The following is a 12,296-nucleotide window of genomic DNA, read 5'->3' as shown; positions in this document are numbered from 1 at the left end:
TCTCTCTCTCCCCCTCTCTCTCTCCCCCCTCTCTCTCTCCCCCCTCTCTCTCTGCTGTATAACTACTAGAGCAGATACTGAACGTCAGCGGCGAGAGAGCGGGCTTAGGGGTCTATACCCACCCACGGTGACTTCTCTATTGTAACGGGGTTTATGGAGGTCTATAGTAATTCATTAGTTTAGAGTTGTGTTCAATGCAAATATTGTCATTCACATGGCATTGGGAGAATGGCGATTTGCATTTAACGTTGGAGAAGAAAGGACAGAGTAATGTTTTACTCACAGTTGTCAAAGACTGGGGTTGAACCAGACATTTCCAGCAGTCTAATGTTCATTTATCATGCCATAATTAATTAATATAACAGAGGTCAATGTTATGTCTATTATAACTGTTCACAATTACTGAAACAGATTAAACGTGGTTCTTTATGGAGCTATACCTTGCAATGATTAATTTTCAAATGACTTCTCTGTCTGTCTCTGCATGTTAACGTGTCTGATCACCCATTCATTCCAAGGTAAGACTGATTTCCAACCTTGCCCGAAAACAACTGGATAGATTTAAATCTATTCAAAAAGCCATATCATTCTCCATGTCTGTCGGACAGCAAAACTACATCTTCTCTGGCTGTAAATAATAAACGTTTCAATATGATTGAATTCTTCTTAGAAATGGATAAGAAAAATGTAATAACGTTTGCATAATTGTCCATAAATTATACATTCAGTAGTTTTTAATGAGTTAATCAGTTTTTCTCTGGCTAAGCCAATCTCTGTTAAATCAGTCAAAAGGAGGAGGATTGAAATCGGATAAATAAATTATACACTGTCACACGAGTCCTATCTTCGATCTTTAGAGAAAGGAAACCCTTCTAATGCATTCGCATGAAGGAAAGCATTTTAGATGGTACTATCAAGCTATCAAGTTAATGTTTGCTAGTGTTTCAACAGTAATTGTAGCTTATACAGTTGAAGTCGGAAGTTTACATACACCTTAGCCAAATACATTTAAACTCAGTTTTTCACAATTCCTGACATTAAATCCTAGTAAAAATTCCCTGTCTTAAGTCAGTTAGGATCACCACTTTATTTTAAGAATGTGAAATGTCAGAATAATAGTAGAGAGAATGATTTATTTCAGCTTTTATTTCTTTCATCAAATTCCCAGTGGGTCAGAAGTCTACATACACTCAATTAGTATTTGGTAGCATTGCCTTTAAATTGTTTAATTGGGTCAAACGTTTCGGGTCGCCTTCCACAAGCTTCCCACAATAAGTTGGGTGAATTTTGGCCCATTCCTCCTGACAGAGCTGGTGTAACTGAGTCAGGTTTGTAGACCTCCTTGCTCGAACACGCTTTTTCAGTTCTGCCCACAAATGTTCTATAGGTTTGAGTTCAGGGCTTTGTGATGGCCACTCCAATACCTTGACTTAGTTGTCCTTAAGCCATTTTGCCACAACTTTGGAAGTATGCTTGGGGTCATTGTCCATTTGGAAGACCCATTTGCGACCCAGCTTTAACTTCCTGACTGATGTCTTGAGATGTTGCTTCAATATATCCATATAATTTTCCATCCTCATGATGCCATCTATTTTGTGAAGTGCACCAGTCCCTCCTGCAGCAAGGCACCCCCACAGCATGATGCTGCCACCCCCATGCTTCACTGTTGGGATGGTGTTCTTCGGCTTGCAAGCACCCCCTTTTTCCTCAAAACATAACGATGGTCATTATGGCCAAACAGTTATATTTTTGTTTAATCAGACCAGAGGACATTTCTCCCAAAAGTACGATCATTGTCCCCATGTGCAGTTGCAAACTGTAGTCTGGCTGTTTTATGGTGGTTTTGGAGCAGCGTCTTCTTCCTTGCTGAGCGGCCTTTCAGGTTATGTCAATATAGGACTTGTTTTACTGTGGATATAGATACTTTTGTACCTGTTTCCTCCAGCATCTTCACAGAGTCCTTTGCTATTGTTCTGGGATTGATTTGCACTTTTCGCACCAAGGTACGTTCATCTCTAGGAGACAGAACGCGTCTCCTTCCTGAGCGGTATGATGGCTGCGTGGTCCCATGGTATTTATACTTGCGTAATATTGTTTGTAAAGATGAACGTGGTACCTTCAGGCGTTTGGAAATTGCTCCCAAGGATGAACCAGACTTGTGGAGGTCTACACATTTTTTTCCGAGGTCTTGGCTGATTTCTTTTGATTTTCCCATGATGTCAAGCAAAGAGGCACTGAGTTTGAAGGTAGGCCTTGAAATACATCCACAGGTACACCTCCAATTGACTCAAATTATGTCAATTAGCCTATCAGAAGCTTCTAAAGCCATGACATCATTTTCTGGAATTTTCCAAGCTGTTTAAAGGCACAGTCAACTTAGTGTATGTAAACTTCTGACCCACTGGAATTGTGATACAGTGAATTATAAGTGAAATTATCTGTCTGTAAATTGTTGGAAAAATTACTTGTGTCATACACAAAGTAGATGTCCTAACCGACTTGCCAAAACTATAGTTTGTTAACAAGACATTTGTGGAGTGGTTGAAAAACTAGTTTTAATGACTCCAACCTAAGTGTATGTAAACTTCCGACTTCAACTGCATTTCTGTGATCTAATGTTAAAGCTGTGAGTCTTACTGTATATGTCAGTAATGCTTCACCTTTAAATACACTAAACAAAAGCCAAGCGTGGGAGTTCAAAAAGTACACTCTATGAACAGATATTTAAAAGTGTTCTACAATTATTTGGCCGCCACACCTCACACGTTTCTGAGAGAGAGCTGTAAAATACTTCACCATCGGCAGCCATATTTGTTGTATTCAGAAGTCTGGAGTTCCAGAACCTTCCACTGCTTCCACAGCCTTCATTTGTACCATTGTTCATTAAATGCTACCTACTCCAGTTACCACTGGAGCCTTTGAAAAGTCCTTTCTGGGAGCCAGCAGATAATGACGCTGTCAGGTGAGTAGAGGGTGTTAATCAGTGGGTCCTAACCTGCTCGCAGGAGAGGAAGTGAAAGTTCATCTAAAAAAATAAATGTAGTCTAATGAAGTTCCATGTTTAAATGAGCTGCCATTTGGGAACAGGATCATTGGAGGTGACTGGTTAGAAAAAGAGAAATTGTGATTTATATATAGTGTATACCGTTGAGTGGTTCGTATTACCAGGATATTCCTAATTAGATTAGACAAGGTAGTTCTACATCCACTATCTGAAATGTCTCTTAGTTTCAGGTCTTATGAAGTACCATTACCCAGGGGTCATTTTGGTCATGTCTACGATGTAATAGACAACTTGAAAAGACAAAATGTTTTAAGTATCACTAACCATGAGCTAGATAACATTATGTTATATGTGGAAGGAGTAACACCTTTTACATGTGCCTACAAAATGTCTTGTGAGAAATGAAGTTTGTGTAATAATTATTTTTTGGGACTTTGACACATAGGGGTCAAACTGTAGTCACCCTGTGTTTATCATCTTTATTGTCTTGATATTACGTCTCTCTTCCTGTGTATTTATCAAGCTGTATGGCCAAATAAACTGGACAATTCTTCAATGTTTCCAGGATCTCTTCACATCATAAAAAAACTCAATGAATCAATGTCATCCATCAGCTGGACGGGCAGATTGTTTTGGGAGGGAGAACGCGCGATGGGGATCTAGATGGCAGTGGCTTCAGGACTTCCTGAAGGCGCGATGGGGATCTAGATGGCAGTGGCTTCAGGACTTCCTGAAGGCGCGATGGGGATCTAGATGGCAGTGGCTTCAGGACTTCCTGAAGGCGCGATGGGGATCTAGATGGCAGTGGCTTCAGGACTTCCTGAAGGCGCGATGGGGATCTAGATGGCAGTGGCTTCAGGACTTCCTGAAGGCGCGATGGGGATCTAGATGGCAGTGGCTTCAGGACTTCCTGAAGGCGCGATGGGGATCTAGATGGCAGTGGCTTCAGGACTTCCTGAAGGCGCGATGGGGATCTAGATGGCAGTGGCTTCAGGACTTCCTGAAGGCGCGATGGGGATCTAGATGGCAGTGGCTTCAGGACTTCCTGAAGGCGCGATGGGGATCTAGATGGCAGTGGCTTCAGGACTTCCTGAAGGCGCGATGGGGATCTAGATGGCTACTAATCAAGATGTTTATATTGTCACATACGCCAGATACAGTTGAAGTCGGAAGTTTACATACACTTACGTTGGAATCATTAAAACTCGTTTTTCAACCACTCCACAAATGTCTTGTTAACAAACGACAGTTTTTGCAAGTCGGTTAGGACATCTACTTTGTGCATGACACAAACAGATTATTTAACTTATAATTCACTGTATCACAATTCCATTGGGTCAGAAGTTTACATACACTAAGTTGACTGTGCCTTTAAACAGCTTGGAAAATTCCAGAAAATGATGTCATGGCTTTAGAAGCTTCTGATAGGCTAATTGACATAATTTGAGTCAATTGGAGGTGTACCTGTGGATGTATTTCAAGGCCTACCTTCAAACTCAGTGCCTCTTTGCTTGACATCATGGGAAAATCAAAAGAAATCAGCCAAGACCTCAGAAAATAAATTGTAGACCTCCACAAGTCTGGTTCATCCTTGGGACCAATTTCCAAACGCCTGAAGGTAAACTTCTGACCAACTGGGAATGTGATGAAAGAAATAAAAGCTACAAATAAATAATTCTCTCTACTCTCTCGACATTTCACATTCATAAAATAAAGTGGTGGTCCTAACTGACCTAAGACAGGGAATTTTTACTAGGATTAAATGTCAGGAATTGTGAAAAACTGAGTTTAAATATATTTGAATAAGGTGTATGCAAACTTCCGACTTCAGCTGTAGGTTCAGTGAAATGTGTTGTTTTACAGGGTCAGCCATAGTAGTATAGCGCCGCTGGAGCAAATGATGGTTAAGTGCCTTGCTCAAGGGCACATCGGCAGACCTTGTCGGCTCAGGTATTCGAACCAGCGACCTTTTGGTTACTGCCTAACGATCTAACCGCTAGGCTACATATTGTGTTGTTTTAGACCGATGGAAGGATGGGCTGACAGACGGTCTGATGAAGACCTGTCAACATTACCATCATGCCCCATTTGTCAACATACAGTATATCAACAGTCCGCTGTCAATCTAGTCCATTTTGTACTCATTTATTAGGTAGAATTATTACACTTGTACTATACAACATTGTAACCGTAACCACTGTATGGCAATTAGCAATAATTTTCTCAATTCCCATCTCCTTACATTTCCTATTTTAGCTCTTCCCTCCTCCTTTCCAGTTGTATAGGTGAAATAAAACAGATGTGATTGTTTCAGTGTATCATTGCGTTATGATGATTTATCTTTTTAGTTTTATCGACTAACAGTTCTTGTTGCTTCCAGAGGCAGTTTGGAACTGGGTAGTGAGTGTTGCAACCGAGGACAGACTATTTTTACGCGCTGTGCGCTTCAGCATTCGGCGGTCCCGTTCTGTGAGCTTGTGTGGCCTACCACTTCGCGGCTGAGCCGTTGTTGCTCCTAGAAGTTTCCATTTCACAATAACAGCATTTACAGTTGACCGGGGCAGCTCTAGCAGGGCAGAAATTTGACGAACTGACTTGTTGGAAAGGTGGCATCCTATGACGGTGCCACGTTGAAAGTCACTGAGCTCTTCAGTAAGGCCATTCTACTGCCAATGTTTGTCTATGGAAATTGCATGGCTGTGTGCGCTCGATTTGATACATTTGTCAGCAACGGGTGTGGCTGAAATTACAGAATCCACTAATTTGAAAGGGTATCCACATACCTTTGTATATATAGTGTAACTCACAGACTTGACGAGACAAAAGCCCTCTCTTTATCGCTTCCTGCCTACAGAGAAATGATAGCAGACGGCTGAAGAGCGTTATCATAAGCGGTCCAGCTCGTAAAGTCAAACAGCAGCTTTATTTAGGCCTGGGCGACATCAGCTGCTCTGTTCAGTGTCTGGTCAGGACAGATCTACCGTCCACCACAGGGGCTCAGCGAGCCGCAAGGCTCTCTTTCTGTGGGTGTGATCACCATCAGGCAGCACAGTGAAACCAGAGCATGGCTGCTACTGCTGTGTAGAGATGTAGGATAATTTCAGCCAGTTTGCTACAGCAGGAACATAATCCTGCAGCAATAGGAAATGTGAATTATTACTGTATGTGGATTATAATTAATGGACATTTTTTGTAGGGGTTGATACATTTTTTGTAAGGGAAAACCTCAAATATGGTCCTCCCGAGTGGTGCAGTGGTCCAAGGCACTGCATCGCAGTGCTAGCTGTGCCACTAGAGATCCTGCTTTGAATCCAGGCTCTGTCGTAGCCGGCCGTGACCGGGAGACCCATGGGGCGGCGCACAATTCGTCCAGGGTAGGGGAGGGAATGGCCGGCAGGGATGTAGAGCATGGAGTTTGCAACGCCAGGGTTGTGGGTTCGATTCCCACGGGGGGCCAGTATGAAAAAAAAAAAATTATAATAATAATATTGTATGCACTCACTAACAAGGAAAGTTGTCCTGCAACAGGGTGATCAAATGAAGATCCTACATCTGTATGGCCTAGCAGTCGATAGAGGAGATAAAGACAATAGTGGTCTTTAGATTTATACTCTGCAGCCATCCAGCCCGCGCTATAGACCTCCCCCTCATGTCATCCAGCCAGAGGCCATCGACACACACACACACCCCCCTCGTCTCCTTCTTCCAACCCAGAGGACATCGATCGGAAGGCAGCGTTGGGGCCGGGGGAATAAGATCCCCAGATAAAGCTAGCTGCTGAGGAGCAGGAAGGAGATTGACGCTGACCTCTCGCTTGTTGCCAATTTGACGGACAATAAAAACACATTTGTCAACATTAAGCCCATATTTGTGATTTTGGGCGGAGATATGGGACATGACATGATGGTTTATTGGATGCTTAAATGCTGGTGTGTAGCTGTGTTATTAGGATTATATGATGGTTGGGTACAGTATTATGATGGGAGTCAACCGTTCAGTTGAACGTACACTTTCCAAAAGTATCAGCATGGTACTGTATCCTAACATAGAGATGTCCTAGAGAGCTCAGCTCCTTATCTTTGGGCCACGTGTGCCCTCTATCCAACTCTATGGTAACCGACAGATACTGTCACTGCTCATGAATCCAAGCTGAAATTAAAACACGGCCATGAGAACCTATTTGTCAATTGACCAGATAATAGGAAGCGACAGGACCAGCTTTGTGGAGAAAGATGGCTTCTCATCCCAATGTAGTCTACTGTGATTACTCCCTCTCAAATGCACTGTGCAAAATGCATCATTTCGCTCAGACGTGTCAGAGAGTTCTTCACGTCCGAGAAGCAGGTGGATTCAGTGTGATGGCTTTGACAAGCTACCAAAGCGTTAAGGAAGTGTGTCCAGAAAAATGGAACATGGTAAAAGTCTGTCTCTCTGCCTCTACCTCTCTTTCTTTCTCTCTCTCCCTCCCTTTTCTCTATCTGTCTTTATTAAAGGAAGAGGGCGTTTCTTTAAAATGTTCAGACATTCAGCTTTGATGACCAGCACATCAACCATTCAGTTGAACTCACACTATCTAAAAGTATCAGCATGTTACTATATCCTGTACAGTGGCTTGCGAAAGTATTCACCCCCTTGGCATCTTTCCTATTTTGTTGACTTACAACCTGGAATTAAAATGGATTTTTGGGGGGTTTGTATCATTTGATTTACACAACATGCCTACCACTTTGAAGATGCACATTTTTTTTTATTGTGAAACAAACAAGAAATAAGACAGAAAAACAGAAAACTTGAGCGTGCATAACTATTCACCCCCCCCCCAAAGTCAATATTTTGTAGAGCCACCTTTTGCAGCAATTACAGCTGCAGGTCTCTTGGGGTATGTCTCTATAAGCTTGGCACATCTAGCCACTGGGATTTTTGCCCATTCTTCAAGGCAAAACTGCTCCAGCTCCTTCAAGTTGGATGGGTTCCGCTGGTGTACAGCAATCTTCAAGTCATACCACAGATTCTCAATTGGATTGAGGTCTGGGCTTTGACTAGGCCATTCCAAGACATATAAATGTTTCCCCTTAAACCACTCGAGTGTTGCTTTAGCAGTATGCTTAGGGTCATTGTCCTGCTGGAAGGTGAACCTCCGTCCCAGTCTCAAATCTCTAGAAGACTGAAACAGATTTCCCTCAATAATTTCCCTGTATTTTGCGCCATCCATCATTCCTTCAATTCTGACCAGTTTCCAAGTCCCTGCCGATGAAAAACATGGTGTTCTCGGGGTGATGAGAGGTGTTGGGATTGTGCCAGACATAGCGTTTTCCTTGATGGCCAAAAAGCTAAATTTTAGTCTCATCTGACCAGAGTACCTTCTTCCATATGTTTGGGGAGTCTCCCACATGCCTTTTGGCGAACACCAAACGTGTTTGCTTATTTTGTTCTTTATTAATGGCTTTTTTTCTGCACACTCTTCAGTAAAGCCCAGCTCTGTGGAGTGTATGGCTTAAAGTGGTCCTATGGACAGATACTCCAATCTCCGCTGTGGAGCTTTGCAGCTCCTTCAGGGTTATCTTTGGTCTCTTTGTTGCCTCTCTGATTAATGCCCTCCTTACCTGGTCCGTGAGTTTTGGTGGGCGGCCCTCTCTTGGCAGGTTTGTTGTGGTGCCATATTCTTTCCATTTTTTTATAATGAATTTAATGGTGCTCCGTGGGATGTTCAAAGTTTCTGATATTTTTTTATAACCCAACCCTGATCTGTACTTCTCCACAACTTTGACCCTGACCTGTTTGGAGAGCTCCTTGGTCTTCATGGTGCCGCTTGCTTGGTGGTGTCCCTTGTTAAGTGGTGTTGCAGTCTCAGGGGCCTTTCAGAACAGGTGTATATATATACTGAGATCATGTGACAGATCATTTGACACTTAGATTGCACACAGGTGGACTTTATTTAACTAATTATGTGACTTCTGAAGGTAATTGGTTGCACCAGATCTTATTTAAGGGCTTCATAGTAAAGGGGGTGAATACATACGCACGCACCACTTTTCCGTTAGTTATTTTGTAGAATTTTTTGGAAAAAGTGTTGTTTTTGCAATTCACCAATTTTGACTATTTTGTGTATGTCCATTACATGAAATCCAAATAAATATCCATTTAAATTACAGGTTGTAATGCAACCAAATAGGAAAAATGCCAAGGGGGATGAATACTTTTTCAAGGCACTGTAGATGGAAGACAACACCTCCCTATAACTCTAGAACCCTCCTCTAGGACACGGAAGACTACACCTCCCTATAACTCTAGAACCCCCCTCTAGGACATGGAAGACTACACCTCCCTATAACTCTAGAACCCCCCTCTAGGACATTGAAGACTACACCTCCCTATAACTCTAGAACCCACCTCTAGGACATGGAAGACTACACCTCCCTATAACTCTAGAACCCCCCTCTAGGACATGGAAGACTACACCTCCCTATAACTCTAGAACCCCCCTCTAGGACATGGAAGACTACACCTCCCTATAACTCTAGAACCCTCCTCTAGAACATGGAAGACTACACCTCCCTATAACTCTAGAACCCCCCTCTAGGACATGGAAGACTACACCTCCATATAACTCTAGAACCCTCCTCTAGGACATGGAAGACTACACCTCCCTATAACTCTAGAACCCTCCTCTAGAACATGGAAGATTACACCTCCCTATAACTCTAGAACCCCCCTCTAGGGCATGGAAGACTACACCTCCCTATAACTCTAGAACCCTCCTCTTGGACATGGAAGACTACACCTCCCTATAACTCTAGAACCCTCCTCTAGGACATGGAAGACTACACCTCCCTATAACTCTAGAACCCCCCTTTAGGACATGGAAGACTACACCTCCCTATAACTCTAGAACCCACCTCTAGGACATGGAAGACTACACCTCCCTATAACTCTAGAATCCACCTCTAGGACATGGAAGACTACACCTCCTTATAACTCTAGAACCCCCCTCTAGGACATGGAAGACTACACCTCCCTATAACTCTAGAACCCCCCTCTAGGACATGGAAGACTACACCTCCCTATAACTCTAGAATCCACCTCTAGGACATGGAAGACTACACCTCCCTATAACTATAGAACCCACCTCTAGGACATGGAAGACTACACCTCCCTATAACTCTAGAACCCTCCTCTAGAACATGGAAGATTACACCTCCCTATAACTCTAGAACCCCCCTCTAGGACATGGAAGACTACACCTCCCTATAACTCTAGAACCCTCCTCTTGGACATGGAAGACTACACCTCCCTATAACTCTAGAACCCTCCTCTAGGACATGGAAGACTACACCTCCCTATAACTCTAGAACCCCCCTCTAGGACATGGAAGACTACACCTCCCTATAACTCTAGAACCCACCTCTAGGACATGGAAGACTACACCTCCCTATAACTCTAGAATCCACCTCTAGGACATGGAAGACTACACGTCCTTATAACTCTAGAACCCCCCTCTAGGACATGGAAGACTACACCTCCCTATAACTCTAGAACCCTCCTCTAGAACATGGAAGATTACACCTCCCTATAACTCTAGAACCCCCCTCTAGGACATGGAAGACTACACCTCCCTATAACTCTAGAATCCACCTCTAGGACATGGAAGACTACACCTCCCTATAACTCTAGAACCCACCTCTAGGACATGGAAGACTACACCTCCCTATAACTCTAGAACCCACCTCTAGGACATGGAAGACTACACCTCCCTATAACTCTAGAATCCACCTCTAGGACATGGAAGACTACACCTCCCTATAACTCTAGAACCCACCTCTAGGACATGGACGATTACACCTCCTTATAACTCTAGAACCCCCCTCTAGGACATGGAAGACTACACCTCCCTATAACTCTAGAATCCACCTCTAGGACATGGAAGACTACTCCTCCCTATAACTCTAGAACCCTCCTCTAGGAAATGGAAGACTACACCTCCCTATAACTCTAGAACCCACCTCTAGGACATGGACGATTACACCTCCTTATAACTCTAGAACCCCCCTCTAGGACATGGAAGACTACACCTCCCTATAACTCTAGAATCCACCTCTAGGACATGGAAGACTACACCTCCCTATAACTCTAGAACCCCCCTCTAGGACATGGAAGACTACACCTCCCTATGACACACTGGAGCCACAACAGGAGGGCTGGGGGCCAGAGTGGGGACCCTCACAGTAATTCCTTGTGAGAGATTTATTCCAGGCTCACAGTGATAAGTAGGTGTAGACCTTTTTGGGGGGATATCTGAGCTGTCACGCCGAGGTAATCGTACTGGCACAGCCACTGGGAAGAAAAACAGTTAGCATTTAACCTTCCAGTCAGGCCTTTATTCCTCCCCTCCGCCAAGGGCCTGAGGATGGTCGTGATGTTTTTTTTTTTTATCGGCATTAGTGTGTGTGTGTGTGTGTGTGTGTGTGTGTGTGTGTGTGTGTGTGTGTGTGTGTGTGTGTGTGTGTGTGTGTGTGGACATAGGGAGGGTTTGACCCTGCTGATGGGCTGGACAAACAGAATAAGGGGAAATTGGAATGAATAATGTAGACCAATGTGGCAGATTATGGCTTCAATAAAATATTAAGAGCACAGCACACCATCAGGTCAGTCCGTCCTCACAGGACAGAGAGGAAACAGAGGGGTCACTGCACCTACTATAGCAGTTTAGAGCTGAGAATACCCTCTAAGTCACCCACTGACATAAACTATACATAAAGATATACACTGAGTATACCAAACATTAGGAACACCTTCCTAATATTGAGTTGCACCTTTGGGTGGTGGACCGTTCTTGATACACACGGGAAATTGTTGAGCATGGAAAAACCCAGCAGCGTTGTAGTTCTTGACACAAACCTGTGCCCCTGGCATCTACTACCATACCCTGTTCAAAGGCACTTCAATCTTTTGTCTTGCCCATTCACCCTCTGAATGGCACACATACACAATCCATGTCTCAATTGTCTCACGGCTTAAAAATCCTTCTTTAACCTGTCTCCTCTCCTTCATCTGCACTGATTGAAGTGGATTTAACAAGTGACATCAATAAGGGATCATAGCTTTCACCTGGATTCACCTGGTCAGTCTATGTCATGGAAAGAGCAGGTGATCTTAATGTTTGGTATACATGTATACTCAGTGTACACATTGTATTGAACACATGACTAATAAACCAAAATAAAACCAAATGAACATTAGAAAATGTGCACTGCAGATGAACTGATAACATTTACCACAGGTACAGTATACATAG

The sequence above is a fragment of the Coregonus clupeaformis genome, chromosome 7 (assembly GCF_020615455.1).
Source record: "Coregonus clupeaformis isolate EN_2021a chromosome 7, ASM2061545v1, whole genome shotgun sequence".
Taxonomy (NCBI): Eukaryota; Metazoa; Chordata; class Actinopteri; order Salmoniformes; family Salmonidae; genus Coregonus; species Coregonus clupeaformis.
The sequence above is the reverse complement of the archived record's forward strand: the minus strand, read 5'-3'. Positions refer to the sequence as shown.